Source organism: Apis mellifera, linkage group LG3 (assembly GCF_003254395.2).
Source record: "Apis mellifera strain DH4 linkage group LG3, Amel_HAv3.1, whole genome shotgun sequence".
NCBI lineage: Eukaryota > Metazoa > Arthropoda > Insecta > Hymenoptera > Apidae > Apis > Apis mellifera.
Window position 1 is genome coordinate 11,956,612 of NC_037640.1, and position 18,354 is coordinate 11,974,965.

At 32.1% G+C, this 18,354-nt stretch overlaps 1 protein-coding gene and 2 long non-coding RNA genes across 8 annotated transcripts in view; 2 read left to right on the forward strand and 1 right to left on the reverse strand.

The window, feature by feature from the left end:
* LOC410922 (wiskott-Aldrich syndrome protein family member 3) overlaps positions 1–18,354 on the reverse strand; it is a 41,757-nt gene that overhangs the window by 10,457 nt on the left and 12,946 nt on the right. The window contains exon 1 of one of the 4 annotated variants that reach the window (XM_006568454.2): positions 2,893–2,999. The exons of the other annotated variants lie outside the window; for them this stretch is intronic. The gene's annotated coding sequence lies outside the window, so the exon portion shown is untranslated. Of the gene's footprint in view, positions 1–2,892; positions 3,000–18,354 lie in introns of those variants that run through there. 4 annotated transcript variants of the gene reach the window in all.
* LOC102654960 lies at positions 3,521–6,465 on the forward strand. The gene is made up of 2 exons (XR_411210.3): positions 3,521–5,825; positions 5,888–6,465. It is a non-coding gene; the product is annotated as an uncharacterized LOC102654960 (long non-coding RNA).
* Positions 14,489–17,441, forward strand: LOC102654870. 3 transcript variants are annotated; one of them, XR_003304242.1, is made up of 4 exons: positions 14,489–14,981; positions 15,105–15,241; positions 15,313–15,693; positions 16,184–17,441. It is a non-coding gene; the product is annotated as an uncharacterized LOC102654870 (long non-coding RNA). The 3 variants fall into 3 exon arrangements; XR_003304241.1 differs by having other exon boundaries at positions 14,489–14,899; XR_003304243.1 differs by having other exon boundaries at positions 14,490–14,792.

Sequence of the window (18,354 nt, forward strand, 5' to 3'; positions counted from 1 at the left end):
AAATGTGCACCGAGCTTGCTCTAAACTCGGTGTTCTCAAACCTATCTCGAATTGTCACCATAACCTCGTTAACAAGTAACAAGTAATATAACAGAGATTGTGAATTTTTATGCAATTTTAAGACAGCACAATAAATACGATATATAAAAAGTATGTGTTATTGAAAATATATTTCAAGCAATCGTAACTTTATTATCGTAGATTTATCCATGTAAAAATTATAATATTATATACAAAAAAAATATCGTAATCGGATTTTATAATATTCAATCATCGTATCGGAAAAAGAAATGTATTTACAAAGAAATCCAATAATAAGATAAAGAATTAATTAAACGAATTAACGCTCTCACTGCAATGCAATGTAAATGTATTGAAATAAACGATCCGCGTGTTGAGAATCACTGTCCTAACGATATCCCATTTGCCCTCCAAGGTGGCTCGCTTGGCTACGTCCAATCCTTTTAATCTAACACGAGTGTAAATATACGAAGAACGTTTTGTACTTTCGCGATACGAAAGAATCTAATTAAGAAATGAACGAGATACGCAGTACGCGCGGCATGAAGATTTTATCGACGGGATAATTATCTCGTTTCTTTCGATTGTAAAATTGCGAAAAACCACTTTTGTGCATTAAACTTTCCACCAGTTGACACGGAAAGTGTTATTCGTGCGGATAGGTCAACAGAAGTATCGTTGCTAAGGTTTATGAAACCTTTCGATGGAAGTCGTGTCGACATGTGGGCCGACATTTACATAGTACAATAGTACGTTACGTTTCGCGAAGAAATAGAAAGTTGCTTGCAATGATCCCTTCTGCCGTATTCCTTCACTTGACGCGATCCTTCGATTATACTTGATATGCGAAGTGAAAATTTTTTTTCAAAAAAAATATAGATTTAATATCATTTACAAATAGATGTATCAAATTATTATAAATTCTAATATCATAATAAAATAATAAAATATCACTTTTATAATTTATTTTGAGAGAAGTAAATAACAATTTTATTACACATTATATTCTATATCTGTTTAAAAATTTTGAATTCAATTTAAATTATCATAATTCCATTCTTTTTTTTAAATATAGTGAAATTGATAAATTATTTCGAAAAATAAAAATAAATAAATAATATATAATATAAATAAATAAAAATAAATAAATAATATATAATATAAATAAATAAAAATAAATAAATAATATATAATATAAATAAATAAAAATAAATAAATAATATATAATATAAATAAATAAAAATAAATAAATAATATATAATATAAATAAATAAAAATAAATAAATAATATATAATATAAATAAATAAAAATAAATAAATAAATAAATTATTTAAATAAAAAAAATTTTGTAAATAAAAAAAATTGCTGACATGGAGGAAAAATGTTAATCATTTACAACATGTTTCATGTTTTTGTTTGAACAAATTGAAGACAAAGAATATATCTGCATATTATCGCGTACGTTGTAATTATATCACAGAGAAACCAGTTCCTACGACGTCTTATCCGCTCTTCACCGAGGCGCAGATTAATCTCGCGATTTTTGAACGTTCATCGATTCACCCACCCACGCGACCTGCTTACTTGCACCACGTGTGCACATGCGTGTATATAAATCATATGTGCCCGACTTCTATCTAAAAAAAAAAAAAAAAAAATCTCCAACGCCGGCAAAGTAAATAAATTGCAATGTTAACCGCAATTTTATTTGTTCGATGAAGAGTTCTTCGTTTGTACGAGTTAAAACGAGTTTTCATTATTTCATTGTTTTCATCGGAGGAGATAATGAAAATTTAATTTTTATCGAAATCGCGAAACGAGTTCGAAAGTATCCTTCAACACTTTTATTAATAAAATTTCTAATAACATAATAACAATTAATTAAATTCTTAAAAATAATATTGTGCCTTTAACAATTAAAGTATCTTAATTAGATATCTTTATGCTTAATGAAATGAAATTGAAAAGCGGTATATACTTTGTATAGAAATCTAAAATTAAATCTTTCTTTTTTTCCTAACCTAAGATGATAGAAAAGAAAAAAATAATATTTTCAGTTTTCAAAATCATAAATAAGATATTATACCTAATAATAAAAAGCGTATATTTAATATTTAATTGCCTTCCTCTCAAAATATACGTTGGGAAACACTGCAATAGATTATGCTAGATCATACGTGCGCAACACGAGTCATTAGATCCCCCTATTTCATACATACTTAAATCCTCTTCAACGTTTCCAACTCTATATATCACCTTTATACGTTTACCTTACTTAGCTTATTGAAATAAAATTAGAAGCGTTATACACTTTATAGAAATCTAGAATTAAAAACAAAAAATCTAACCTAACCTATAAAAAAAATGATGCAAAAGAAATTATAAATACTTTCAATTTTCAAAATTATAAATAACATATTACACATCACAATGAAATAAGTAACTTTTTTTAGTAACTAAAAATGATGCAAAAGAAATTATAAATGCTTTCAAGATAATATAATACACGTCAATGAGAGAATAATAGTAACTTTCTTTCAATTACTTTTAATTACCCAAAATACACGCCTCACGTTGGGAAACACTGCAATAGGCCGTACGCTAGATTATACTAGAACGCAACATGAGTCACACTATGCGCACCTAAATCCCCTTCAACCTTCCAACCCTGTATATATCTCCACCTTTATACACTCTCCCACGCGTTCGATGCCAAGTAGGGATTTACCGATTCAGCCGAAGCTTAGACGAGAGCGGAACAGAACCGTGTGTGATTGTTACAACGAGAGATACAATGTACCGACGGAGTTTTCCATCGACTAACAGCTATGTTCACATCGATCCGTGTACACGTAACGAGGGATACCAACCACCGCGGGAAACGCGTCATTAAGGATTCCACGGGTAATTGCCCGCCGACTCTTGTCACGGTTTTCATTCTATAGAATTTCTCGCTTCGATACACGATGCAGTTTCGATCTGGAAAAGTGAATTGTTGTTGTAACATGGAAATTAATATGACGAGATTGAATTGTTTTATATGTTTTTCTATTACTTTTTTTTTGCTACTTTATTATTTTGTCGAATTTACGTAAAGTATTAGAAAATGCATTTTTTACTTGTCATAGCATGGAGATCGTTCAATGAATGAAGCTTTGAGCCAGTTTTCTCATGATCATCTTGCGTAAGTCGAGCAACATTTAAAGGTCACTATTACGTCTAAACTACTACACTTTGCTATCTAACTACGCTGTTTGGTTAGAACAAGTAGCTAATGGCCTTCATCATCTTCTCTGGGTTGTTTAATTATATTAATCGCCATTTGCATCGCAGTTGCATTGCGTTTGTGAGGATGATAAAAATCGAGAATTTTCTAGAAATGAATAGAAAAATAAATATACGAGGGAAATATTATTATTATTGAGTATATACTAAACGGGATAATAATTCTTTTCTAATTAAAGATGAAAGGAATGATGATGATGGAAATACCTGGATAATGGAACGAGGCCAATCCTTCACTTTTCTCTCAAGATCTATTCTGGACATTATTTTGTGAATTAAATTCAGAACGGATTAAAAGTTACATTCTTTCACAGAGATATTACTCTTACCTACGAAATCGTGTATAAATAACTTTTTCATTGAATTGCGTAGTCCACGTTTGCATCACTGTGTACGCAACTTATCTCTGATACGTGATAAAAAAAATAAGGAATCTTAAAATGTCGAATTTAAATTACTCGTTAAAATCTTTCAAAAAACGTGTAAATTCATTTTTTCGATATTTGAAAATTCAAGCGTCCGAGAATTTAATTATCGACTCCAGGATTAATTAAATATTTCGAATCATGCCCGATTCATTATCTAAATGAACGCTCTAATGGATAAAAAAAAAAAAAATTACGTGACGCAATTTCAAGAAGGAACGGGTTGACTCAGCCGTTTTTCAACGATACGGAGCAAGCAATCGATTTAATAATAATTAATTGATTAATTAATTCGAAGGGAGATTAAAATACTCTTGATACATTCCCACGCAAATATTAACCCAACATTTCGCGGAACATCGAACGAGCGACAATCCCATTAACCCTTTCGCAATGGCGGGGAGGGAGGGGGGGACTCGCGAGCAATAAAATGGCGAGCGTCATTCTAATTTATTTAGCGCGCATTAGCAAGTGACGACGCGACAGTCGAATCGGTCGTCGAATAATCCACGCTCGATCCATTCTGGGCTGCACGTGTGCCTCGTATGAAAGGCAAACCTGCACATGTTGTCCATATGGTCATACGGATACGCGTGGCAAGAGAGTACATAGACGTTTTGTAAACGCTCACGTTTTCTATACGGCTCTCTCCGGTAATGCTCCTCGGACCGTGTTCTCGCTTTTGTGTTGCAGCTCGCATTCAAAGTTTACAAGCAATCTTCACCTACTGATACCGATCGACTTTACTAACTCGAAGATTTACTACGTGTGCGATAAATTTGCAACGCTGAGAAACTATCTTCTCTGAAAAGAGAAAAAAAATAGATTGGATCATATATCCGTGATAGATTTAATGGAAAAAGTAAGAACGTATTGAAAAACTTACGTATCGGATTCAGGAGAATTATGTATTAGTATATGATATTTTGAATATTGTGAAAAATGTTATTCAATTCGATGATTCATCGAATTTAAATGCAGTATTGAATAAAAAAATAACTTGAACTTGTACGAACTTCATTCATAGCAGGAACAATTTGAACAAAGAAGATAAATATGTATATATTTAAATAAAAGAGTAGGATTATAGGCATCAGATAAAAATTGTACAGACACGAGTTAGATATTTCAATAGTTTTACATATATGTAACGTTAGAAATAAAATAAAATAAAGTCAGTTATAAAAATTCGCCAAAAATATTTATATTAAACGTAGATGAAGACGACAACTTGTGAAAAGATGAAAAAGTGAGTCATCTAGTGAGACATCTAGTGACAATTTCAGATATTAGTGAACGTTTCGAACTATAATCGAAAGTTATCGCGGCTAAATTCATCCTTGACAAAAAGTGAGACATCTAGTAACAATTTCAGAAATTAGTCGTACGAACGTTTCGAACTATATAATCGAAAGTTATCGCGAAGAGAATCGAGCGTGGCTAAATTCATCTTTGCACGATTTAATGGTAACGTAATATAATCGAAGCGTAACGAGAGAACCAAAAGATGCGTCCGGTGAATCGGCGTCATAAGCAACAAAGAGGTTATGCTAATGGGTAACGTGCAGCGATTTTGCAATATCAGACTCGGTCGACACGCGTGCCTCGAATCGAATCCACGAGGACGCCACTCGTGCACGTGCACACACACGTCTCTGGAATTCCTCGTTTCCCCCTTCGAATGGCATTCCTCAGGCCTCTGTCGTGTCACCTTCTTCCTCGAACAATTGAGTCGCGATGCTATTTGTCGATCCCCAACCGTATATCCGAGTGAGCAAATACCTTGTGAAACCTCTTCCGTAGAAATGGAAACGGATTCGAAACGTCTCGACATGCTATCTCATTACTCATCTGCATTGTGAATTTGTCTCTTTCCAGTTGGTTGATATAGTGTGCGTTGGCTTCGTAAATTTCGACCGTGAAAAGGCAGTGATATCTGAGATGATACGTACGAATTGATGGTGTATACGATATATCTTTTTTTTTTTTAAGTAGAATATGACATCTAGGATAGAAACTCGTTTACTTTTACATTGTCATTTCTACCACTTTTTAAAAACGAAACTTCAGAGGGAACATTGAACGTGAATGAGGTAAAGTATCGAACAAACTCATATCGATTATTTTGACAAATTTCATAGATGTCACTTTTCAGATTAGTATTCGACTTCAGACCAGAGGGTGTTACTGTATCATAGTTACTGAATTGAAACGTGGAATATAAACGTGTATATATCTATGTATTGAGTAAAATAAATTCTTCTATCTTCTGTTTTATCGAAACTTTGCTGAATGTGCAGCGGAACATCCAGCGTCCCGATTTACCTGGCCAAGTAGCACATTCGCAAGTTGGCGCAGTACCACGACCTAAATTTCGTGTCCGTTAAATATTTCACGTTGCAGTGGTGACCGTGTACTGGAGATAATACTCGACGCAAAGCAGATACGCTTTTTCTGCCGACCGTCCACTTTGTTGGTCGATAATGTTGGTCCATTTATGATCGGTATAAGATAATACACTATTTTAGCATGTACACAAACCATTCAACGCGAAATTACTAAACAATATTTCGTCGGATATATTTACGAAACACGATCCACGATATTTCTTTTCTTCTACAAAATAATTCGCTTTTATTTGTGTAATAATAAGAGTAACGATAAGAAACATTAGGAATATATACTAGCATTTTGCCAAGTCGATGGTAGAATAAACGAAACTTTGTTATGACATGTACCAGTTTCGTTACTTGTTCCCAATTCCCAGCACTGACAGCTTTATAGGCTGATACCATTTATGCTCGTTCGAAATAATGTTCGCAGTGGTCACGCGACGTACAACGAAAGGTTTCTTCTTACCATGGAAGACACGGATATGCAAACTATTAATTCTAAAATATTTAAAAGTAAAAAAGGATGAAATAATTTAAAAAAATTAAAATAAAATTAAAAATAATTTATCCTTAATTGCGTTCAAAGGGATATTTGTTCGATAAAAATGAGAGAGAAAGTTATTTGAAAATTACATTATTTTTGGATCAATATTAAAATTCCATTCATCAAGAAACGTTACATAAGAGAAAGTGGGTCACGTTAAATTATAGGCTAAAGTAATTCACCTTGATCAAAACTGGTATTAAAAAACCCCCAATTAACGTACGGATTCTTTTCATCGATTTATTTTATCTTGGCGTGAGGGATACCATTACGACCGACATCCTGTTAGATTAAAAAAATAAACTTAACGGTTTGTTTGTGTAAGTAAACCCGCAATTTATTTATCGATAATATAATTTTAGCGTCATTACATTGTGCATGCCGATGAACCACATCCAGGTACCAGTTCCCCGTTTATATTCGGGTCACCAATAAAGAAAGGATATGAGTCGTTGAGATTACCAACGACAGGTTGAATAAATTATACCGATCGTTACGTGTCATAAGAGCGGCGTGCGGATCGTTCCATCAACTTCGTTCAACCTTTATTCGTACGTTACGAATAAGGAAAGAAAACTTGTTGAAATTTTTTTTTTTTAATTTTTTTTTCAACTCTTCGTTATTAATTTTAAAATATTTATTTTTTATAAAAAAAAAATCGATGGTTTAGAATTTGTTTCGAGGAAAAGGAATCATTCTTTAACAAGTTCATTATCTCGAACTTCTATTAAAGTGAAAGTCAACTCGCAGAAACATCTGTATACTCGGGTTAGCGCACCGAGAAGATGTCTGAAGTGCATGGGTGCCCTTGAGAACAGCAGGTTCTCATTAGCGGTATTTACTTCATTACCAAAGAAAAACTTAATTAAATTGAACGAACGTGACCTCTCGGGATTATATCCATTTACTTTTCAATCGTTTGAAATTTAATTTCCCTAATTTCCTTTCGTTTAAAAAAATTTTTAATTTATTTAAATCTTTATTTTTATTCACAGAGATTATTTTCTATTTCAGATTTAAAAAGATAAGATTAAGTGTACTAATTTCAAAGACCATTCACCTCTGACAGTTCGCTACACATGCCTGTAGGGTGACTCTAGGTCACCCATTGAAATTTTCCCTTAATGCAACGCCTCTTCAATTACAATTCGTCGTGAAAAACGTTCATTTCAAGAATTTCGCATTTAATTGCTTTCGTATTCGTATGTAATTCCAAATAACCGTTGAAGAAGTCGAACTGAAAGAGTTTTTTAATGAAAATTAAGAAAAAAATTATTATTAGATCATATCCCTTTAATACAAATATTTATCTTCTTAAAATAGAATTGGAAGAATTTTGATCATTTTATATTTTTATTTTTTTTTAAAGCCATAATAGAACTTCATCAATGTACAAAAAAAGAAAACATTTCTTGATGAAAAAAAAAAAAAATTATTATTAGATCATATCCCTTTAATACAAGTATTTATTCTCTTAAAATAGAATTGGAAGAATTTTGATCATTTTATATTTTTATTTTTTTTTAGAGTCATAATAGAATTTCATCAATGTATAAAAGAAGAAAACGTTTCTTGATGAAAAAAGAAAAAAAATTATTATTAGATCATATCCCTTTAATATAAGTATTTATCTTCTTAAAATAGAATTAGAAGAATTTTGGTCATTTTATATTTTTATTTTTTTTTAGAGCGATAATAGAGCTTCATCAATGTAAAATATTAAGAAGAAAACGTTTCTTGATGAAAAAAGAAAAAAAATTATTATTGGATCATATCCCTTTAATAGAAGTATTTATCTTCTTAAAATAGAATATGAAGAATTTTGATCATTTTATATTTTTATTTTTTTTTAGAGCTATAATAGAGCTTCATCAATGTAAAATATTAAGAAGAAAATGTTTCTTAATGAAAAAAGAAAAAAATTATTATTAAATAATATCCCTTTAATACAAGTATTTATCTTCTTAAAATAGAATTGGAAGAATTTTAATCACTTTATTTTATATTTATATATTTTTTTTAGAGGCATAATAGAGCTTCATCAATGTACAAAAGAAGAAAACGTTTCTTGATGAAAAAGAAAAAAAATTATTATTAGATCATATCCCTTTAATACAAATATTTATTCTCTTAAAATAGAATTGGAAGAATTTTGATCATTTTATATTTTTATTTTTTTTTAGAGCCATAATAGAACTTCAGCGATGTACAAAAGAAAAAAACATTTCTTGATGAAAAAAGAAAAAAAATTATTATTAGATCATATCCCTTTAATATAAATATTTATTCTCTTAAAATAGAATTGGAAGAATTTTGATCTTATTTTATATTTTTATTTGAGCTTTATCAATGTACAAAAGAAAAAAACGTTTCTTGATGAAAAAAGAAAAAAAATTATTATTAGATCATATCCCTTTAATACAAGTATTTATCCTTTTAAAATAGAATTGGAAGAATTTTGATCATTTTATTTTATATTTTTATTTGAGCTTCATCAATGTACAAAATATTAAGAAGAAAACGTTTCTTGATGAAAAAAGAAAAAAAATTATTATTGGATCATATCCCTTTAATACAAGTAGTTATCTTTTTAAAATAGAATTGGAAGAATTTTGATCACTTTATTTTATATTTTTATTTGAGCTTCATCGATGTACAAAAGAAAAAAACGTTTCTTGATGAAAAAAGAAAAAAAATTATTATTGGATCATATCCCTTTAATACAAGTATTTATCTTCTTAAAATAGAATTGGAAGAATTTTAATCACTTTATTTTACATTTATATATTTTTTTTAGAGCCATAATAGAGCTTCATCAACGTACAAAATGTTAAGAAGAAAACGTTCTCGAGAGAGAAGAAATAAAATTAAAGTTGCTATATCACCGGCCATTTGTCGCCCGGTTGTAACGATCGGCCGAGGCTCATGAAAATTGAATTACGAGCGTAGCCAAGAAAAACTTGTTTTCGTTGGTCGTCGGTTAGATACGATCGATAAGGGTGTTAGGAGTGTGAGCACGAAATGTAAGGCACACGGAATAGGCCGGCTCGATTCTCGTCGAGCAATAAAGCACAGTTTGGGTTGGCACATACAGAGTGACTCACGATCAGAAGGGAAACCGTTTCACGCGTTGCTCCCAGCGCCCGGTCCAATTTACCAACCAGCTTGATCAATATTGCATGTGGCAACAACTGCAAACAAAGTCGTGAAACACTTCCTTCCTCCCACAAACTTTTTTCCATCTCTTTAAACGGAACACGTCACCATTCTTTCCTCTAACATATATATATATATATTTGACACGAGAGAAAAATTTGACATCAAAGGAAAGTTGATTCAATACGATTTCTTTTATACAAGTAGATAATTTCTTCTCTCAAAATTCCAAAATATAATTTACCCACAATTGCTCGTCATCAGATATTGCTTATTAACTTTATTCTCGAGATAACGACGGATCATTAAATTGTAAATTAACAATGTTATTCATATAAATATAGAAATTGATAAAAAAATTATAAATAAAGCTTCTCTAAAGTTTTCACAGATCTCGACGGATTTCGAAACGAAGCAAGAGTTGTTAATGAATCGAGGTAATGTAAAAGTTAACCCGAACGACGAAGCCTTTCTTCCTTCTTCTTTTTTTCCATCGGCGGAAACGCGAACAACAAAGAACACCGCAACGGAACGGTTACCTTCTTTTATATCCACCTTACTCGATTTTCCTATACGATTCGTCATACCGTTCCTTTGTAAACGGGTCCTATTTATATAACACGGGGAGGGCATAAACGCACGTGTAACACGCTCCAACGATTTTTGTATACGGCCAAGGTGGGCGTGCGCCAATATCGCAAACACGCGGGCGGACAATTATTGGTGGGGGGAGGGGGGGGCCTTGAATATGGCGTATGACGTCACGCCGTCTCCACGCCTATCCCCTCCCCTTTTTTTTCGCAACAACAGGGTTGTGCAGTAGTAGCCCGTTGTCCCGTTATTGAAGAGAGAGGCCACCCCCAATAAGAAGTTCCTATACGCCGATTTAACGCGCGTCGGAGGGGGGAGGGGGAGGGGGATGGACGAAAATATCTCCACTCCCGTTTCCTGCCCGTGAAAGTTGAAACGTTAATCGGCTGAAAAATTGTATATTCGTTCTTCACGTACATTGACGTTAACTTTTTGCACACTTTTTGACAAGTTAAGCGTTATTTCTTCTTCTTTTATGGTTATGAAGTGGAATTTTTTTTTTTTTTATATTTTCTATTAATTTTATAGGTATTATAAGGGGGGAGGGAGGAGGGAAATTTTCATTGTTTACAAATGAAAATTCATCATTTTTTATCGATGGAGAGAAAAAAAGTTTTAAAATAATTAAGCGATAACTTCAACTGTCAATGAAAGAAGGAAAATTAATGCCGGATTAATGATAATTTTTTATTGTTTATATATATATATATATAAAAGTTTCTCTAATAAAAGTAAATAAGATTTTTATGTATTTTTATTTTAAAGAAAATCGAAATATAATTTGCGTCACATTTTATAATTGTGAAAGTATTATTTGAAGTATTATTTTATTAAACGAGAAAAATTTATTTAATTCGAAAATTCTGATTTTTGAACGAAACTTTATACGTATGATAGAATATGATAGAACAATATTTTTCTCAATTTAAAATTTTTTTTCGATATCGTTAAAAATTTATTTATTTAAATATAATAAAAATTAAGATTTCAATTATATATATATATATATATATAAGTTTCTCTAATAAAAATAAACAAGATTTTTATGTATTTTTATTTTTAAGAAAATCGAAATATAATTTGCGTCACATTTTATAATTGTGAAAGTATTATTTGAAGTATTATTTTATTAAACGAGAAAAATTTGTTTAATTCGAAAATTCTGATTTTTGAACGAAACTTTATACGTATGATGGAATATGATAGAACAATATTTTTCTCAATTCAAAATTTTCTTTCGACATCGTTAAAAATTTATTTATTTAAATATAATGAAAATTAAGATTTCGAGCATTGATTTCATATCCATTCATCTTGTGTTAGAGAAAATTTTATTAAAAAATAACAAAATATTCCAATACCTTCCACTCTATCACAATACTGTGGAAATGAACTAAATATATCACAAATAATTAAATAAAAAAAATGAATATCACTTTCAATATAATACCAGATTCTTATCCTTCTTTTTCGATACGTAATATATTTTAATAATCAAAATTTTTCTCTAATAATAAAAAAAGAAAAAAGAAAAGAAAAGAAAAAAAAAATCTCGGAAAACACAGACGGAGAATTGACAAGAGACAACGGCGGCCGAGTGTTTGTTGTAGGGCCCGACTTGACCCTTAACGATTGCGCTCCGTCTACCTTTACTAATCCCTCCGGTTAAGCGGATCTACCTTGTGCGTCGCACGTTTCCGGTCTGCGGCTTACACTTGTACCGCCGTTTCCACAGCGAACTCCAACGATATCCTACTTGCCTGTCCTTATCCAAATCGGCTCGGTTAATCGGGTGGAATCGAATGTCAACAACCGGTTGTGGTATATCACCGTTCGGTTAACCTTGCGCCATGCGCCTTGCCTGTTACGTATCGAAAAAAGGGAAAGAAAAACGTGACTAACTCGTTCGCTCGAGCTGGTGCGAGTTCTGGACCTCGTTGTTCCCAGTAACGCTAGAAAACAGGCCGAGTTTTTTCTTCCAATTAAGAATAATGCCCAGATAGAATGTTGACGTATTCTCGAAAGGTCGAATCTAGGAGAGAAAAGTGAACACAAAGGAGTGTACAAAAATATGGAAGTTTCGTTTATCAAGTTATTAAATAAATCGAAATTTTTGTATATTCTTCGTTTATATCATTTTATTAATCGAGAAATTTTTCTACAAAAATATTTGAATATTGAAATTCGTTCCAATAAGATATATCACGTAGAAAATATTTCCAGCAGATATTCAGAATAAGGTATATATGTTTGTCTGCATGTTTTCACGTCGAATAATCAATACAATAACAAGCGTATAAAACCGCTCGCTTTATATTGGTGTTGACATAATATCGCGAACAAAGCGATATAACGATAACAAAACCTAGCCCCATAACGTAACAGGTACTGACATTGTATCCGATTTGAATGTTTAATACATAATACGGTGTATCTGTTTATACGGAGAAAGGGATCGATAATAAAATTTAACCTAACCTTAAAAACGATCGTACGTAAATTTAAATCTGCCACTGTTAATAATCAGTCACTGAAATAATAATCTCGAGACTTGAACGTCACGTGGAATTACGTAGATTTTAATTCACGCGACCGGTACGAGCACGGTTATTATTCGATCGACCGACTCCGCGAAATAGCACAAAACTAGCAAACGGTCCACGAAGTATATTTAACTTGTTTGCTTTGAGTAAATAGCTTGTCCTTCTTTCCGTGTTGTCAGGTGAGCGCTGTCGTCGCCAATTTAGCGACATGTGCGCGCAGCGTCCAAATGGAAGATCGAACGTTTGGATCTAACGGAAGGGAAGGAAAAGAAACATCGCGTCGCGAGCGAGTGTGATATCGAGTTAAAATAAAATTGTTTCATTTAAACAAGATGAACGAGACGAGTAAGAAACGTGCGCTACAGCATTGCGTTACACGTGGATATCGAATTGTTGTTGTACTCTTCGTCAATCGTCGGGTCTTAAATTTCATACGAATCGTATGAATAAAAAAGCTAATCGTGTAATTGTCGTTTAAAAATACTCGCGAAAGATATATCACGAAAACGACTCTCTTTTATTCTTCAAAATTTTTCTAAAATATTTTTTCTCCACTCAAAACGCATTCCATTTTTAAGAATTAATTATAAACAATTTTTTCTCTCGAATGAATTCACTTCACAAGATCGATTCAAAAAAAAAAAAAAAATTATGATAAATTCTCAATTCAATTTCATAGAACGTAACACATCCCTTTTCCATCAAATTCCTATCTTACCAACCGTCAATCGAATCATTCGTATCCATTTTGAAACGAACGTAGACAAAGAAGAAGAGAGGCGAAGGAGCGGAAAGCGAAAGGAAGATGGAGACTAAAAAGCTCGAGTGCCGGAAAAGGAGACGTGGACCGTGAAAGGTACGCGAAACGAGAGTGGTACTGCGAAAAAGCAGGAGACAAGACGGGGAAGAATCCCGGCGGACAGTGGCGCGAGATATCGGGTAACATTCGTCATGGTGAGTGCGGAGACGTCGACCTCGCGGAGATACACGCCTGTCGGGAACTGGTCGCGAAACTCTTCCAGCGACCATCAACCGACCGTCAACGCGGTGGAACGAGTCCACGACAAATTTAATCTTCTCGCGAGCCGGACTTGGTTTCCGTGATGGAACGAACGGTCACAGATCCTCGTTTCCGCCGAGAGATTCGCGGCCGATTGTCAGACCGAAAGTTCTCGTACAATGGAAAAGTGAAATATTTATGTACCGGACTCGCCATATTCGTGTATATAATAATTTGAAACTAACTTTTAAAACATTGATTTTAAGAGAAAATATAAGTCGATATACGTGAAATGTGAGGTTTATTAATTTAACAAGTTGAATAAAGATAGAACTATCTCGATTTATCTTCGTTTCCTTTCACAAACTTTCTAACCTAACCTAATACAATTACTTACAGCTTGATAAATAAGTCTTAATTTTTATGTATTTTTGTTTTGAACCTTAGTCTAATATTTATCTTCAAAATATTCATTAAATATATTATTCTGTATGAATAAACACTGAAAATATTTAAATAAACTTTGAAAATATTTTGTTTAATTTTTTGAATTATTAAAAATCTATTTTTTTCAGCATCGATGAAATGTCATCAGAGGAGAGATATGCCATATTCTAATATAATGAAAACAAAAATAAATAAACAAAAAGAAAAAGAAACACTAAAGGACTACCAGGACGTTCGTCGAGCTATTTCACAGTTTCGTTTATTGCGACTCTCGCGATTATTGCGCCATCGATCGGGAGAATACGGTAAACTCGCGATTGGCGAGTCGTGATAATTACGAAGGATACGTTTCAGGAAAAAAAAGGGTTGAGTGTGGTTAAGCTCTGGTGAATGTCGATGAGTTTTTCGAGAGTTTTGGAGAGATGAAATATTCGAGTGCTTTCCGGAATTAAGCGCGCTTTCTTTGCGGTCGATTACAAAGTGTCGAAGTTAGGTTATGTCGATTTTGCGTTTCTTAAAGTAGAATGCTTTTTGCGAGAGCAAACTTCTCGTCGAATATTCTTCTCGAAATTATTGTTCGTTAATTTTTAATTACGTTAAAAAAAGATATTTGCATAATTTTCGAAAATATTAATTTAAAATTCATCTCGACAGTTTTAACTATATTTGATTTTTCAAAACTATTTTTTTCTTTCTAGATATTCACAAATTTATATTTCAGAAAAAGGGGAAAAGAAAGAAACGCGAGTGTCACGCTTCTCGGAGAGAGTACACTTCCCCCTAAACACATAGAAAGATACTCTTGTTCCGCGCCAGGTCAACGACACTTTAACTGGTACGAAATTAACCCTCCGCACGAGAGATCCACCTTTAACTCCAGGAGTCCTCGTAATCGCTTGTTTCTAGATCTCAATTCCGTATAACCGAGAGCTAATTGTATCAAAGTGGAAAGGAGGAAACGGCAAAGTGGAAAACGTTTCCACGTAACTCGATCAACGTCAAGGTGTCCACCCATGTTACCACGTCTACGACCAGTCTGACCACTTATCGACATCTGTAAATGCACCTTGAACGGGTCCAACGACGACTTTATCCATCGTTGTTGATTCACCGCCAGTTATCGATAAATTAACGCGGCGTAAACTTGACGCCTTATCGCGCGTTTGGCCACGCCTCTCTCCCTTTCTGTACCGAAAACGGGAGATCGTGGGATGGACGTGTGTTGCAATGCCGATAACGATAACGATGCATCGCCGACCATGGTTTGCGGGAAACGATCGCCCACAGGTTTGTTTAATAATTTTTTTTCTTTTCATTTATTCATTGTCTTTCTTCCTTTTCCATTTATTTAAAATTTTTTTTTTCTAATTTAAGAAACATCACGTACGTACGTTTATTATATTATCGAGCGTCGGTATCTTTCAAGAGGTTAAGTTAAGCTACGAATTTACGAATGATTATGGATTCGAAAGAATAATCATCATTATTACACATATAAATAATAGCATCTAATCGTTATTTTAGTAATTTTTCTTTCCTAATTACATGAAAATTTTTCCAATTTAAAAAATATAAACGTACACGTGTCCCGTCGATATTCTTTAAGAGGTTATGTTAGACACGCAGATACGAAAAATCCAATCGCCCACGATTTATCCATAATAATTCATCATAGATTTAACAATTCTTCTCTTTCTTTTCTAATTATTTAAAAAAATATCACAAATTTAAGAAATATCACACACAAAAGGTTAATTATTCGAACGAAATTTTCCAGTTTTCGTTTACAAAATCCATCGAACACATCGAAGTAACATCGAGGTAAACGTTGGCAGAGCCATCGATACGAAAGATGATTCGGATGCGGTGCACAGAAGAAACGCTGGCGCTGAAGTTCCGGGTGAAATGAACGCTTTGCATGCGCGGTATCGAGCCTTCCCCATAAAGCTTAATTGCGATTGAAGGTCTTCGGCATAACCCGGACATGGATTAAGGTGCAACCATAGAAGCATACACGTTACAAAGTGCCGGTTACCGGTTTCAAGCGTTTATTAATGCAATAACGATAAACTTGCACCATAATTCGCCTCATTTCATTTTAATCTTAAGTCTAGCGTTCTACATTATCATTCGAGAACACGTAGAAGCAAAGGGTCCTTTAAAACGCGATCCCATCGAAATAAAGCGTTTCAAATACGATTGTTATATAATTAATGTAATATTACATAACAATCAAATTACACAATATATAATATTACAATACAATACAATAATGTAAATAATTTTAACCTTACCTCAAATACATTGATAAATTAATTTTGATCTTGAATTTCAAAAATTTTTTTATTATATTTCATTCGATCTGCAGAATCGATCTTCGAAAAACGACTCTATCGAAATATTTTTTTTCAAAAGATTCGATCGTCAAGATTTGACTTTTAAAACTGCAAAAATATCCCGTTAACCTTTCAGATTATTAAATTCCTTCGTCGACGAGGAAACTTAATGTCCCTCGAGTTATCTCGTTGAATCACGAGTCAAGCTCACTTTGAACGCGAGGGAAGATGCACAAAGGTGCCGAAACCGTTTTTTTCCCACCCTCTGGCGAATGAGTTTAGAAAGGGTTAACGCGCTCCTGGCCATTCGAGTATATAGGGTGGAAGGAACCACAATTTCGCCAACAATGCGGGTTAGCTTCATCGGCGCGTCACTATATGAAGATTCTTTAGGGGGGGAGGAGCGTTTAGAAGGAGACGTTTGAATTACTGGCTATGTAATCGCGCTAAAATATGGCGGACGGAGAAGTGTATTAGGAGATGATAATGATTGATGATAATTCAATCTTATCATCGAATAATTTCCATAACGTAGTCGTATTTTATTTTATTTTTCGATCTTTGAATTTAATTTAATTAATTTTACGATCGAACAGTTTCTTCTGAATTTAAGTGAAATTATCATACGTTTTGAATCGCAAGAAACAATATTTCGTTATATTTTATATTTTTAAAAATTTTTAAGTATTGTTTTAGTGAAAATTGATAATTCGATTTGTTCTATAATCGAATAGTTTCTATAACGTATTTTATAATTAAATTATTATTAAATTGATTAAAATTAAATTATGTTTTATAATTAATACAATTAAAATATTTCTATAACGTGTTTTATTTTTCCATCTCTGAATTTAAGTGAAATTATTATGTTTTGCAAGAAACAATATTCGTTATATTTTATATTTTTTCAAATTCTTAAGTATTGTTTTAGTGAAAATTCATAATTCAATTCGTTTTACTATCGAATAGTTTCTATAACATATTTTATAATTAAATTATTATTAAATTATATTTTATAATTAATATAATTAAAATATTTCTATAACGTGTTTTATTTTTTCATCTGTGAATTTAAGTGAAATTTTCATGCATTTTGCAAGAAACAATATTTGTTATATTTTATATTTTTTCAAATTCTTAAATGTTGTTTTAATGAAAATTCATAATTCAATTCGTTTTACTATCGAACAATTTTTATAACATATTTGTCTTTTTTTATTTTTCCATTTCGTTTTATCGAACAATTTTTATAATACAGAAATAGTTTCTTATTTTTCAATCTCTGAATTTAATATAAAAAAAAAAGAAAATAAATAAAATTATCATACGTTTTAAATCACAAGAAACAATATTTAGTTATATTTTATATTTTTTCAAATTTTTAACTGTTTCTATAACACAGAAATAGTCTCTTATTTTTCAATTTCTGAATTTAATTAAAAAGGAAAAAGAAAAAAAAAAAAGATAAGTGAAATTATAAATTTCATATTTCCATCACGCAAGAATTTTTCATGGCAATGAAACAATATTTGTCTCGTAGTATTTTATATATATATATATATATATTTTTTTTAAAATCGTAAATGTTGTTTTATCTTGTTACCGAGCAATA